Genomic DNA, 15,118 nt, shown 5'->3' with positions numbered 1-15,118 from the left:
TGGTAGCCTATGTGCATGTGCCACAGAAGGAAGTTCTGTTACAGATTTTCTCCCAACCCAACCTTGTTTATGCAGCTCTCCAGCAACCTTTGAAGAGAAAAAAAAAGCTCGAAATAGACAAAGGGGACACTGCAGATATTTCAACAACTAATCTGTCAGCAGTGCTAGAGACAAGGGGAAATGATACACAACGCATGAGATACCACAGAAAGCAAAAACAGTTTTGGGGACAATTCACTATTTGAAAGTTTTTGCAGCGTGCAATCTTACTTTACAATTGCTTGGTGTGATCTATATGGCAAACAGTAAATACAAGGATCTGCAATAAACTAAACCTACAATTTTCTATAAACCAGCTTTCCAACCACAAAAGCAAAGCTTGACAGTTTAATAAGTTACTATGACAGTATGAAATCTTACTTGATATGAAATCTGGATTGTCAAGTTAAGGATTGCCAGTGGGATAAAATTGCATCCCAAAACAAGAATGTATACTGAAGAGTCTTCTAGCTCTTTAAGACAAATAGGAAATTGAAAGCTATACTGATAAAAGACATTGTAATCAATAAGCACCATTCTAGCTCTTGAGAGTCACTGTACTAAAATGCCATCTGTCCAAAGTACACAAAACAAAAAACAAGCTGGCAACTTCCCAGGAATCAGAAGACTTCACCTTATTCAGAGTAAACATTATATTGCCACAAGGTACTGAGGAAAATACTCTGATCAATGTGATCATACATGCTGGGACATGTTTCAGCACCAACAGGGCAGACACAGGGTGAATGTTAGTATTCTGACTCCCATACTTGTGGCAACTCAATTTAGGAAGCCACTTTAAAAGATGTGGCCTTATCCAGAAGGGTTTTTCCACCACACAAGAATTTAAAGTTGGATTCAACAAAAATTATGACAATAGGCAACTATCAACAAAGCTGAAAAAGCTGCGCTCTTCACCTCTGCCATCTCAAATTTAACCAAGAATTTTCCCACATTTATATAAAGGAATCTCCTCCTCTTCAATTAGGATTACAACTTACACCTCTACCCTGATACAACGCGTCCTCGGTAAGCCAAAAAAAATTAAAAAATCTTACTGCGTTATAGGTGAAACCGTGTTATATCGAACTTGCTTTGATCCACCGGAGCACGCAGCCCCACCCCCCGGAGAGCTGCTTTACCGCATAATATCCAAATTAGATATAACATGGGGTAGAGGTGTATGATGTTTATTTGACATTGGCTTTATGCTTGGAATGGGAGGAGTACACATGGTTAGGCATTTTGTGCTTCTCTGGTATCACAGATAGCTGACACTCCAAAGGACTTGACCAGGTGATTGTTTTAGTCATATAAGCAGCCCATTTGCTCCTGGGACACAATTAGCTAGCTAACAACTGTCCATCCAAAACTAAGTTAGCTTCTTAGTTACGGAAGACTGACATGCTTCTCAATGATGCCCAAAATTAAAAGGGCTGATTACATTTCACACAAAAATGTTAGGTTTTGTATTCAACAGATCAGTTTTTTGGTATTCTGGTAAAAGCTTATAACTGGACTAGCTAACTAGAGGAAAAAACTGTATAAGTTATTTATCAACCTACAGACTGTTGGATTTTTTAAAGCTACTCTTCTGCTGTATTAGAAAAGCCCACATTTTTACTACTGCCTTATGCTACACAAATAAATATTGCTGAAGCCTGTGTGTATGACCCAATTGCCACCATTTATTTGGGGGGGGGGGAGAAAAGAGCTCAGAAGTAGGGAGGAAAGAAACTCCCTAGAATTAAAAGGATTCCAGAATCCTAAGAGACTTTCAACTTCTAAAAGTGCCAGTTAACTGTACTGCAGAGGGAAAAATTTCAGACCTCTAACATGCCTGTCTAAAAGATTAGAGAAGCCCCTTTAGTTTTACAGTCGGCATTTGACAGAAGTGTAATCCATTTACCCTATTTGGGGGTCTTTCCCTCAGCAGAAAAAAGGAACAAAAGGTGACTTAAGACCACGAAGACCATCAGCAGATATGTACTTTAAAAAAAAAATTTCAATGACTAGTTTTCCTGTACAAGTCAAATGTATATTCTTCAAAAGTTCTCACTGTGCACACAGAGGCAGCTTATTGGCCCAACAACTGTACAGTTTGAGAAGTTTCATACTAACCTAGTAGATGTATAGTAGATAGGGAACGGCCACCAGCAAGGTCCAGCACAGTGCCTTGTTAAGAAGTCGAGCTCATCAGCAAGATGCCAGTAAGAAATGATAACCCTCCCTTTACGAGAATACTTGGATTCCACAGTGATTGCTATGGTAAGGTCTAGGAACAGCACTCTACCTAGAATTTGCTCATGGGTTCTATTTTTGGGTAGCTAGTACCAAACGGAAATCTGAAAGATCCCCCTGTGGAAAGTGAAAAGAAACTCTTCCTCAGGCCCAGGGTATCCATCTGATGTGAAAAGTAGCGTGGTTGCCACACACACCCCCCAAAACCCAGTTTGTATTTTTGGGCCCTCTTACCACATGGCTCCAGCAACTAGTTCTGTTGCTGATAGGTTGCTCTTTGGAAAGCTATGAGGTGACATGGTTCTTGCTTTCACCACCTACTATGCAGTTCCTGAGGACAGCAGTGAAACTGACCACAGCTTTGTTAGCTTCCCTATGCCCTGCTTAGAAAAGCTAGCAGCAACACAAGGAATAGGAAAACAAGGTCTTAGTTTATGCAGAAGTTGATAACTTACCCCTTTCCCGACATCTCTCTCACCAGTACAAGCATTCCTACTTGCAAGTCTTGAGCAGCAGCATCTGACAGTACCATATAGTAATCAAACTTAGGATCTCAAATTTGGCTTTCATTTTAAAGTCAGCAGGATTTGAAAATGCCTGAGGTGATACTGTGGCTCGAGGATGAAATACAGTACTAATGGCCCACACAGTTCTAGGAAGGAGCCTCATCTCAATGCTCTAAACACATCAAGATATAAAGCATGTGTAAGGAAGGGTGGTTTGTATTTCTGTTACAAGCTTTTGTGCTTATTCCCATTACAAGGCACAGTACAGAGAACTTTAAGACAACTATGTCAACTGAGAAAATACCTTGTAAACCCTTCATCATTATGCCTTTATAAAGGACAATGACCGTTGATAAGATGATTAGGAAAATTTATGCAGTGCTTGGGAAAGAGCTTACACAAGTTGACATGTCTTGCACCATTCGCTGAATGATCAAACTTGGGTGAGTTTGAGTAGTAGTGAGTTCCAGGGGAAAATAAGTAGATATTTTAGATAAGTGTATTCTTGAGACAAGGTAGGTGAGCTAGTATCTTTCACTGGACCAACTTCCATTGATGGAAGCTTTAGAGATGCACAGAACTCTTCTTTGGGGGAAGAAAGCAGTGTCTGAACTAAATACAAGTTGGGACAGATTGGTAAGCAGAAGAGGTAATGTGTATTGGAAGCCATCACTTGAAATAAAATGGGCAATTGGGGGTCAGATTGTTATGCATAAAGGATTTGAAGTAGGCGATTAAGGGTAGCAGATCGTGCAGATATGTATAGCTTGTTGCAACTTGTAACACAAGATTAGTGTCCCTGTCAAGTCCATAGCTTTTGGTGTCTAATAGAGTTATGATTTGAAGTTCCCAGGCTTGCCTTTTGAAGGCGCTGTACAGGTTTCCTTTGAGGGGGAGTACTAAAAAATCAGATATGGAGTTATCACATTGTGGTATCGCATTATTTGCCACAGGTGATGCACAGAAATATGATAAAAGAAAAAAAACACTAAGTTCCTTTGAGAGCCTAATGATGGTCTGATTTCACCCACACAGTTACTGGGGCATTTGATGCACTGGATGAGGTATACCACATGTTGTGATAAGCCTGTGATACCCTTCCCCCACACAGCACATGTTTTAAGAGTCATGGTTCCTACACATTCTTAGCACAACATGTGGTATAGCCCATCCAGAGCATCAAATGCCCCAACAACTATGTGGATGACATAAGACAATCACCACTACACTCTCCTCTGAGCCAAGGTTAGTGTTGCTTTCAACCTGTGCTAGCTGGGCTGTCTAAGGGTACACAAACACCTAAAAGGCTTTCACTTGGGCTGGTATCCAACCACTCTGCAATGAGGACTAGAGGATAAGCCACCCAAGTGCTGATAGCCCTCCAATGCCTTCCCACCATCCCTCCCACTCCCCATGTGCCCAGCAGGACAGACAAGTTCTTCCACAATTCACCAGAGTGGCTCAGCTTACTACAGCACGAAGAGCCATTGTGACATGCCCATAGAAGTCCTGACATGCAGATGAGCAACGCAGCACCAGGACACAGCAACTCAAGTATGGCTGCTCACACCTGGACAGGCTAGGCCAATCTCAATGATAGTCACCTATGTTAACTCGGCAGGGAAGACATACCCTGAGAAGTCCATCACTTTACTCAGCAAGAAAGAAGGTTTTCATTATGTCAACCAGTTACGGTATGTAACCAGTAATTTTTCACACTTGAAAGACTTCAAAGTGTCAGAGTTCAGGCAACAGATATAACTTAGAGAATTTTTTCACTTCGAGGTCCCAGAAGCAAAGACAAGGTTTTCATCTCGAGGCCAAAAGACCAAAAACATCAAGACACTTGATCACGGCCTTGGATAGACCAAGAGACTACCTACACTTGACCAGAGCTCGGTATTAAGCTTGATCCTAGTCAACTACAGACAAGTTCTCCAAAAGACATTTTAACTAATCAAGAGTGCCCGATCTTCTAAAGAAGGAAAAATTCAGTAAGAGTCCCTGGTCTTAAGTAATGCATGTGGAAAGCTGCCTTTTCCTCACCACCACTCCAAAAGAGTCTAAATAGTTTTATCTTTCTGTAGCCCAGATATGATCTACTTGGCCAATTCTAGACTAACACAGCTGAAGTGATCATATACCAAAGTGAAGAATCATTCCCAGGACAGAAAAAAGTCAGATTTGTGGATTGTAAGTCTCGTGTTACTTTAAAAAGTGTCATACATAATCTATGAAGCTGAAAGCTTTATGGCAACTGAACAACAAGGCATTAGAAGTCACCGTTGATGCAAATGATGTTTTGGAATTTCCTCATTAACAGACTTGTAAGAAGACTGCTAAACATGAAAGTTTCATAACATTATGAAGAATGGACTTCTAGAATACTGCACTGGTTAGCTAGCAATCAACAGGGACAAAGTGGTTTTTATTCAGCTGTAATGTTTCAAACAAGACTGGCTAGAATTTAACAGGCAAGGAAAGTCATTCTCCTTGAATGTTACATTGCAAATCTCAGTGACCCAATAGGACAATCAAACTACACTCCTTCACCTACAGTAACTAAAATAATCCCAGATGCACTACACCTTGCTTGTGTCTACTTCAAGATAAACAGGCTCAGCCCAGGAGACGTTTTGATACAAGTCAATTTTATCAGCATATTTAAAGTTTGAGCCCTGAAAATCTGCAGACCATGTTTGCGGATCGGATACAGATACAAATTTCATATTCACATGGGGCTCTATAAAGATATAGGTTCCTATGTTACAAGGGGCACTACTTTCATATAACAGATTCAGCCCTTCAGTCATCCTTTAAATGATTACCTTAATCTGTACTAGCACTTACCTATACTCACACACAAAGTATATAATTTCATTTCAAGTGGTACAGAATACCCACTTTGGTCTGCTTATAATTCTTGCATGGAATCATTACACTTTATAAAGAGAATGACAGGTATATCATAAGGATCTCCTATAGCAGGTAAAGTTTCAGTTGGCAATCTATGCAACTTCAGAAGTGCCTCTAATATTGTGGAATTCAGGTGGGCTATAAATACAAGAATAAAATTCTAGGCAAGAATCCAATAGTTTAGCAGTGAGAGCTAAAACTTCATTCTCCACAGAAAGTAGTTAGTATTCAGTATTGAAATGGTTTTGCTATTCTATAAATCCAATAAACTGAAATGCACTATCAGTTACTTTGCGACACTTCAGCTGCATACAGTAGGCATGTGTCTGTCCGACCACTGAGGAGGGTGAAGTGAAAATGCTTCTGAAGTCCTTTGAAATACTTCAAAACAAGAGACTACAAAAGAGGTCTTGAAAAATTCCTAAAAAATTCAAATGAGCCATTTTAACGTGTTAGACATGCATTTCCATTGGGTTTCAAAAGCAGTAGTCAACCAACACCTAACCTCCAACTTGGATGTTCGCATTTTACCAGAAGCAAAAAATGTGAGGCCATTACACGGATATGAGTTCTATAAGATATTGCATAAGGAAACAGTGAAGAGCAAAATTACTGAACTAGTTTCTGGTGGAATAGTTTCATCTTGTCCTCCCACCAAAGCCACATATAAGTAGAGTTTATGAAGCATTCTGCTAGTGCCTCAAAAGACTCAGTTAGGGAAGAAACTGGAGGTATGCTTCAAAGCTAATTTAGACTACAAGATAGTTACTGCTTAAACATTTATGGCAAGAGAAAACTCACTGCATAAGCCACATGGATGACAATTTAATTACATTACTGGGAAATTTTACTCATTCTTTCCAATATAGTAGGGTGGATAAAAATCAAGGATTTAAAAAAAAAAATAGGTTTTTTCCTCAAAAAGCATTTTAATCAAAAACTGATCTAAAGACAGTTTTAATTAAGATACATTATAGCTCAAAGAGATCTCATCATGGAATAGGGATTATAAATTCTATTTCTATAGTACAAGACAATATATTCATGTAATGTTTAAGAAAAGTTTTGTAAATGAGTTCCAACAGTTCATGGATTAGGGACCCAAACTTATGGGGTTCCAGGGGCTTCTGTATAGATTATTTAGGTTAATCTTTCTATCGACCCAATGGGACTCAGTGCTCAGTCTAGAAGATACCATCAGAGATGCTTAGTTTTGCAGTTCTCAAACTGTGGATTTGTGTCTCCATAGATAACATGCTTGTTAACCGCAAAAATGTTTTCCAATAAATAAATAAATGTATAGAGGTGAGAAAGACCTCAACCCTACTGTCCCGCTGCAAATTTGTGTACAGAGTCAAACCCTTACCTCTCTCTAAAAGTGCAAAGTTTCAAAAAGTTCAATGAATAGAAGATTGGACAAGGAGAAGAAGTCTGGAGATAAATGTGAGAAGGGAGGGACAGGCAATAGAAACAAAAGTGAAACTGAGCAGCATATTCCAGAAGTCTTGAGGTCTGAGTGTAGCCTTCATTGATGTGAAATCTACCATACCATTCTCTCACTCGGAGGGAAAACCTATAATGGCAGCAGACCATAAAAGAGACCCAGTTCGTGAATAAGAACCATTCAAGAAATGTTGTTTGCTCATGTTTTCAAGAAAGTCACACCAGTGAACTGGTGGAAGTTACTTAAGCACCTGGATTCAGAGACTGCTGAAGTGATAATCTCACTTTTAACAGCAGTAGCTTCTTCTGCCAGGATGACCAGATGAGAGGAAGACAATATCCGGCGGGGGAGGGGGGGAATGAGGAAGAATCCGCCTGCAGAGCAAAAAAAAATTTATTGGGACCTCTGGTCACCCTAGACAGTGTAGAAATAATATTTTCTTCCTTTGGACAATTCATTCCAAACTGAGAAATCGTTTGGGGCCTGAAAAAGCAGGAAAGCTTGTTTTTTCTTTTCCAGATTATGAACAAACAGGAAAATGAAGGTGAAGATGACTGAGTTAGCTGCAGAAGACAATATTTTAAGTTTCTCATATTGACCTGGCTGACAGATTTAATTTGTTTTTGTTTTTAAATATTTCATTTAACTATTTGAGTTAAAATCAATTTTAACAAAAACAAACCTGATTTTAAAAACTTGAATGTTTAACAAAACAAGCATATGAATTTTTGAATTTAGTTAAAATACTATATGTTTGCTGTTGAAGAAAAAAATCCAGAATACATAAAGTTGTTTTAGTTAACTAAAACAATTTAAATGTCTGTCTGGTGATGTTCTCCTCCTAATACAGCATGGCAGGAAAATCCTCAAAATATTAATGATCAACCTGTTGAATTGGAGATAATTCACCTCCCAGTGACTTCATAAACATCTGCTTCAATTACTTTTGGTCAATTAAATAACCAAACTATCATTCATTTTCCCGATTATAGCTGTAAAACTAATCTGAAAAGTTTTCAAAATAAATCACTTAAAAATGAATAGTGTGTACCTTCTAAAAATGAAACCTACATCTGAGTTGTGAAGAATATGTATTAAGGTTATAACAACCAACAAGAATGCACTTTTATGTAGAAATCCACGATTAAAATAGAGTCTTCCTGACTTGTGATTTAAACACCGTGGAACAAGCTTAATATTTTGTCTAATAACTCTCACCACAACCCCAGACAGCTACTCTCCAAGAAGAGTTTACATTTACTTTAGAGAACAACAATTTGTAGAAAGCAGTTTGTTAACTCAACTGGCATAGCAGTACTCAACTAAATGTTTCATTAGATATTGAACAAGCTTTGGCATCCTTCCCTTATTTTAAGGTTATAAACTCAATTTAGTCAATATGATTTCAGTAGTCAACATGTAGCTCCACACTTACATTTCAGCCACAAACTTTCCTAAATATATTGCCTTGCAATTTTGTGCTACAGGGCATTATAACTTGTTAAAAATATCAGTTTCCATCCACTTTTGCATTGCAAGTGTTGAATGCTGGTAAGTACTCTGTGGAACACAAGTACCACCTCTTGCTAGTGTCACAAATCAAGAATGTGGAAAACATTTAGGTAGTGTATATACTGTAGAGCAGTGGTCTTCAACCTGTTTACACACAAGGTCACTTTTTGAATTTAAGTGCAAACAAGGATCTACCCTGCCCCTTCCCCGAGACCCCATCTCACTCATTCCATCCTCCCTCGCTCTCCCCCACCCACTTCCAGCAGGCTGAGGTTAGCAGATTGGGGTTCAGAGTGTGGGACAGTGCTCTGGGCTGAGCCTGGGGCAAGGGGTTGGGGTACAGGAGGGGGTGAGTGGTGCAAGCTCTGGGAGGGTGTTTGGGTACAGGAGGGGGCTCCGGGCTGAGACAGTGTGTTCGGGTACAGGAAGAGGCATGGGGTGCTGGCTCTGGGAGGGGGCTCAGGACTTGGGTAGGGGGTGCTGGCTCCAGGAGGGGGACTCAGGGCTGGGGTGCAGGCTCCCACCAGGCAGCACTTACCTTGGGTGGCACAGCCCCTGGGGAGGGGGGACATGGCACCGCCCCCAGAGCTCCCATTAGACACAGTTCCCCGTTCCCAGCCAATGGGAGCTGCAGGGGCAGTACTTGAAGGCAGGTAGGAGCAGCATGGAGACCCCTCCCCCTCCAGGTCATGCTGGCCACTTCTGGGGGCAGCGCGGGGCCAGGGCAGGCAAGGAGCCTGCCTTAGCCTCACTGGACTTTTAGCAGCCAGAGATCATGATCTACTGTCAGAGGCTCCAGGATCAACCAGTCGATCACGATCTACCCATTAGTGACCACTGCTGTAGAGCAACCAGGATACACATTTATATCCTATTTGCCTCCAATTTAACAATGCAGTTTGAAGTTCTCCCTAGTCAGTGTAGTTAAGTTTACAATAGATAGGACCTACCTTCACTGATGAGTGAAGACTGATTAGAACTAATTTTTTTCTACTAAAAAAAGTGTTTAAAACTATTGATAAGTGTTACATGCCAGAGCCTAAAAGGAGACCTGGAGTGATTAATTAGAATACACAATTTAGTTAATAAGCAACACTAAGAAAACAAACTGAATCTCACTAGAACACAGGAATACTGTACACAAACTACATTTCTCATTTATGGAATTCCCTGCACTTTGGTTTATTGATGGGGATTCACTAGAGTACAAGGTTTTGATTAATTATTTTTCCTTAGTAACAGTAGTTATAAAATCTCTGTTCTACTCCCTTCAGTACAGTCCATCCATATAGCTAAAATGTGGCCAACTCAGTATCTCCTTTCTATTCAACTCCAGATATTAAATATAATTTTAAAGTAAATACTGACTAGAAGAATGGACAGAAATAAGTCTCTCTAGGGAGAAGGACGGGGGAGACTCAAGACTGGGGTTGTCTGGCAACAGGATGAGGGTCAGAAATTTAGACAGACTTATTTATAGGGATATGGAGTGGAGGACAATACCAAACCAAGATGCAGGAGTGGGATGGAAAGCACATTTCTGCACAGCCATCAAAGGCTGCTTCCTGTTTACAAGGCAATTACCTCATCCAGCCTAATTTTGCCTTCATTTTATTCAATCCAAGGTATAGTTACCTTGGAAACAGGAAGCCTCCTGAAGTTACTTATATGTATCAAGAATGAATTGTCATACAGTTCTCTTTAGAAATACCTGTATTTCACTACCGGCTTAACAATTTGACAGCTGTTGTATTTTCATGCTTTCCACCATAGAGTCCTTGAACTTGAATTAAGAAAGCATCTGCATTATCTGATCACATGATCAAACTGGAGACTTCTAAACTCTAAGTTGCATGTTCCCCGTACTAAGTCTATATTTGTCTGTCACAGTATCAACTTTTATTTGTTCGTTATATTTAATGCCCTTGCACATCACCTCACTCCTTTTGCATTTGTATGCACTGAACAAAATCTTTTGCAATTTGTTAAAGTTAGCTGGCAGTCACCTTTTAGTTTAAAGACCTAGGAAGGGGAGGCTATTACGCAAGCAATGAATGCCCATTTCAAGAGAGCTATTTTTAAAAAAACAGTTTACACCACGTTACTATAATTACACTAAGTTTTCTAGTTTTGAACTATTGTTAGGACTAAGCAACTGCTCATCACTCAAATTAACTGGATGATAGCATTTAGAAATATTTCTTCCTTGCTAATGAATAGCACAGCCATTTCTGGTATGCTGAAATAATTCATAATTAAAGACCATGTCTTCACAGTACTTACTGTATGACTATGTACTCCATTTTTATGTATTTATTTTTCATCAGCCAAGGTAACAAACTGTCTTGTAAACGTTGGGATTTTCAAAACCTTTTACTTGGCTTTTCAAGAATCCATGTCAGGTCAGGCCTACCGACAGTAAACAGGCTCTAGGTTACCCTATATAGGAGTTACAAACTCAAGTTGTTATGCCCAGGGCACACCATCTTTTCTGTTCGCAAATTCCAAACAATTTTGCCTTTCAAGAGATCTTCAAAGTTTTAGTGTGACTGAGCAAGTCTACACAGCAGAAGCAAGAGGGAAAATGCTACAGATTCTGGTCTCAATTTAGAATGACCAATGGTTTAGTTTAATTCTAACTTAATTTGCCCAAGAAAAACTTTTCTGAAGCCAGAACTGCACTTTGGATATTGTGACATATTTAAGATATTCAAGGCTTTCATTCTACTTCACACTAGGGCAGTGGTGCTCAACCTATGAATTATTGTGGGCAGCACATGCAGCTCTCTATGCGTTATATGGATCACAGCCACACAATATATACACTACACCTCTACCCCGATATAATGCTGTCCTCGAGAGCCAAACAAATCTTACTGCATTAGAGGTGAAACCATGTTCTCAAACTTGCTTTGATCCACCAGAGTGCGCAGCCCGCCCCCGAGCACTGCTTTACCATGTTATATCCAAATTGGTGTTATATTGGGGTAGAAATGTACTTGTATGGCTCTGAGGATGCACATGGGCCACAGCTGACTGGGCCAAAAGCAGCCCACAGGTTGAGAACCAGTGCACTAAGCTATAAACAAGCACCATTTGTGTATTTCAAGTGTGCTTAAGTGAGGAGAAGGTCCTTGATAAAGCTGCTTTTTAATAGGGCACTTGCCATAAGAGGCAAGTGACAAAAAAATAATTCAGTGTTTTGAGTTGCAACTGAATTACCAGCTAGTTTTATTTCCACATTTAGCCAACATCACAAGTATTCTACCAAGGAGAAAACAAATGTAATTACTGGCTGGAATCGATCAGTGTGGGACAGGTGTTCAAAGACCCGATCCAACCCACTTCAAACCCAGTAACTCATGGGGATCCAAAAGGAGCCCAAGGGGATGTGGTAGCCTAAGTCCATCCCTCCCTCACGCAACAGGGAAGAGGCAGGTTGTCCTAGGCTCCCGCCTAGAAAGCCCCTTAACCCTGGTGTCGCAAAGAACCATACCCCAGGAGAAAGGAGAAGTTTGACACACACACCCCACGGAAGACTGGGGAGCTGGAGTCCAGCCACTCCCCTCCCCCCGAGAGCCCCAGCCCGCGCCCCTGAAGCCAGGGCCACTGGCCCAGCTCAGACCGCCCAGCCATGCACACAGCCGACCCCCGGAAACGGCTGGGCCTCGAGGCCTCCACTCGGGCTCCCCCTACCGGGAACTTCCGGCCGGGCTTACGGGCCCCACCACCCCAAACCCAGCCGCCGCTCCTGCTTCCCCCGCAGGGCGGGTGCCGGGCTTCCCTGCTCCCGACGTGCGGGGTGCCCCGCTACAGGCCCGGGCTCCCGACTCCCCCAATTCCGGGTCACGTCCCAGCCTAGGCCCCGAGCGCCTCAGCACCGCCCCGAGCCCCCCCGCAAGCCTGGGGCTACCCCAAGCCTCATCCTTCCGGTCGGTTCCTGCTCGCCCGGGCTCCGGGCCCCACATACCCTAGGCCCAGGACTGTTCCCGGCCCCAGGCCTCAGTACCCGCGGCCTGCTCCCAGGTGTCCAGCCCAGCCCCCGTCGCGGCTCTCACCTCAGACGGCAGGGCTGGGGGTCGCGGGGCCAGAGCAGGCGCCTCGTTCAGCCTCTTGCGCTTTTATCCTCTCTCAGCTTCTCGCCTCCGCTGGTTTCAATACAAAATGGCGGACGGGGTCGCGCGCTCACGTCGCGGCCTTTCCCCTCCCCAGTCCCCTCGCAGCACGCCAGGCGCAGGGCGGGGCCGCGGCCCTCCCCCCCTGCGTACGCGGATTCCAGCCAATCACAATCCAGGCAGGCAGCACGGGCGCCTGCGCTCGTGGGATCCGCCCAATCAGCGACTGGAATTCATTGGGGGAAGAAATGGGAGCGCCGAGTTTCTGCCCCAAAACAAGGGCTTGACGCTGATTGGTTAATGGGATGGAGGCCTTCCTCCCTCCTGTCTGCAAATCAAAGGTCAGGGCTCCTGCGCCTAGGAGATGTGGCCAATCAGCGTTCGGTGAAGGCAGCTGAGCTCACAGGGTCTGGCCAATAGAAGAGGAGCGCGGCTGTGCGAAGAGGAAGGGGAAGTAAAGGAGGCCGCAAAGGGCGAGAGCGGAGTCATTGGGGAAGAGGAGTGGCTGGAAAGGGAGGGGGCTGGCCAACCCCATCTTGAGGGACAACATCTCCTGCCCGATACCCCCGTCAGGTGCTACCTAATGCAGTCCACGCGTCTCCTTGAGGCTCTGCTTCATGGTGTAACGTGTAAGCAGTGCGCCCAATGGTACACGGGTAGAATTCTTCCCCCCCCCCCCGAGCAGCGACACAATGGTACAGTCCAGTCCACTACCCCTTTTCTTCCCCACACATGCGCATTCTCCCTCGCCACACTGTTCCATAGTGGTATGGCTCAGTTGAATTTTTCCTCTTCATATCCCCTCCTCGTGAGGTGTTATGCAATGGTACAGTCCACCTTGCTCCAGCCTCCCCCCTCCGTAGTGTCACATGACGCCCCAGCCCACTTGCTCTGCACATGGCAAAGGCCTGGAGGACCTGGTGAGCCAGGGCAGGTGCCCGCTTGGCTCAGACAGTCGGTATCTGCTCTGCACCTCTGCAAATCAGGACGGAGTCACTCCTGAAGTCAATGGGAATGCGCCACCATCAAACCAGTGTGAGACCAGAACCGCCCACAGCCAAGCAGGCAGCAGCACCTCCTTCCGCCAGGCTTACCCCACTCACAGACACGCGTGGCTTGTTCTTGGCAGAGACATGGCTACTCCCTAGCCATCTATGGATCCACAACAAGTGCACAGGATAGCCCCGTGTCCCGGGGAGAGTCAGGCGCCTGGACACAGCCATGTCACATTTTTCCGTTAGTTGAGGAAATGCCAACAAGGAAAACAAAAAATAGCTCAACACGAGAGGAATGGTTCAAAAATATGGGAGGTTGCGGTCACCAATTACATACCAAGCAAAATAGAGGACAAATTTGTTGCTATTTATTCACTACTCACACAAAGTATATTCACCTCTAAAAAACCCAGCACATATGTCCAGTTTTTTGACTATTAACATTTAAGAGACATGCCCCTTCTGTTAAATATGTGTAATCAGAGATTTCAGTCCATTTAAAAAAAAATCATTAAAAACAAGATGTTGTGGGTACTCACTCTGTAATATTGTAACACCCTATTAAATAGATCTGATTATTATATTACTGTATATTGTTTCTCTGAACAAACTAAGCTCACTGTTGTGATTATTGTTTTTTCTCTATTTACTCTGCCAGCATTTGTAAACCTGTTAACATTTTCCTCAATAAAAAAATAGTGTAATCAAAATGCCAGCAAGGACACCCATGCCATGCCATGCCTTACAAATACAGGAGAAGCTTGACATCATGAATGTCTGTCTTACAAACAACAACCAATTACATGAACCATTTTTCATGGGGGAAAAAAATCACGTAACAAAAGTGATGTCGATGAAGAACAAGTCAATGTCCTTTCACATTCCAGCGCCTTCAGTGCGTTGGCAATAGCTTTGCAGTGCTTTGAAGGCTACGAAGAAGCTGATGTAGTGCAACATCCTGCATCTTGTGCACTGATCCTGCTGTAATTTTGAGATGCTCAATTTTCTGAACTTTTTGATATTCTGAACTCCTCAAGCCCCAATTTGCTCATAAAATAGTTTGCACAGCTGAAATACAGCAGTTAAGATAGCCACAGCCAGGGAGCTGGGCAGCTTAAATACCCACCTCCACAGAACAGTTGTCTACCTTTACACTCCCCATTTTCAAATGCCCGGAGAAAAAAAGCTGAGTTCTGCAACTCAAATACAATATGTATTTGGAATCAGCAATACAATAAAGTAACAGAAACAGGTGGGAGCATGCAGTACATTGCAGTTTGAATTTCGGGCCTTTGGTGGGTGCACTGAGGTTGGCAGAATCCTTGAATTGAAGGGCATAAGCATACTGAG

The 15,118-nt window shown here is 42.8% G+C and overlaps 1 protein-coding gene across 33 annotated transcripts in view; it reads right to left on the bottom strand.

Annotated features, from left to right (window-relative positions):
- The window catches only part of CNOT1 (CCR4-NOT transcription complex subunit 1), a 107,058-nt gene extending 94,108 nt beyond the window's left edge, over positions 1–12,950 (bottom strand). For all 33 annotated transcript variants that reach the window (XM_065566804.1, XM_065566816.1, XM_065566808.1 and 30 more), the window contains exon 1: positions 12,717–12,950. The gene's annotated coding sequence lies outside the window, so the exon portion shown is untranslated. The remainder of the gene's footprint in view (positions 1–12,716) is intronic.
- Between the last annotated feature and the right edge of the window lie 2,168 nt (positions 12,951–15,118).

Source organism: Chrysemys picta, chromosome 14 (assembly GCF_011386835.1).
Source record: "Chrysemys picta bellii isolate R12L10 chromosome 14, ASM1138683v2, whole genome shotgun sequence".
NCBI classification, from domain to species: domain Eukaryota; kingdom Metazoa; phylum Chordata; order Testudines; family Emydidae; genus Chrysemys; species Chrysemys picta.
Note: the sequence above shows the minus strand (reverse complement) of the source record. Positions and strands in the feature narration are given on the sequence as shown.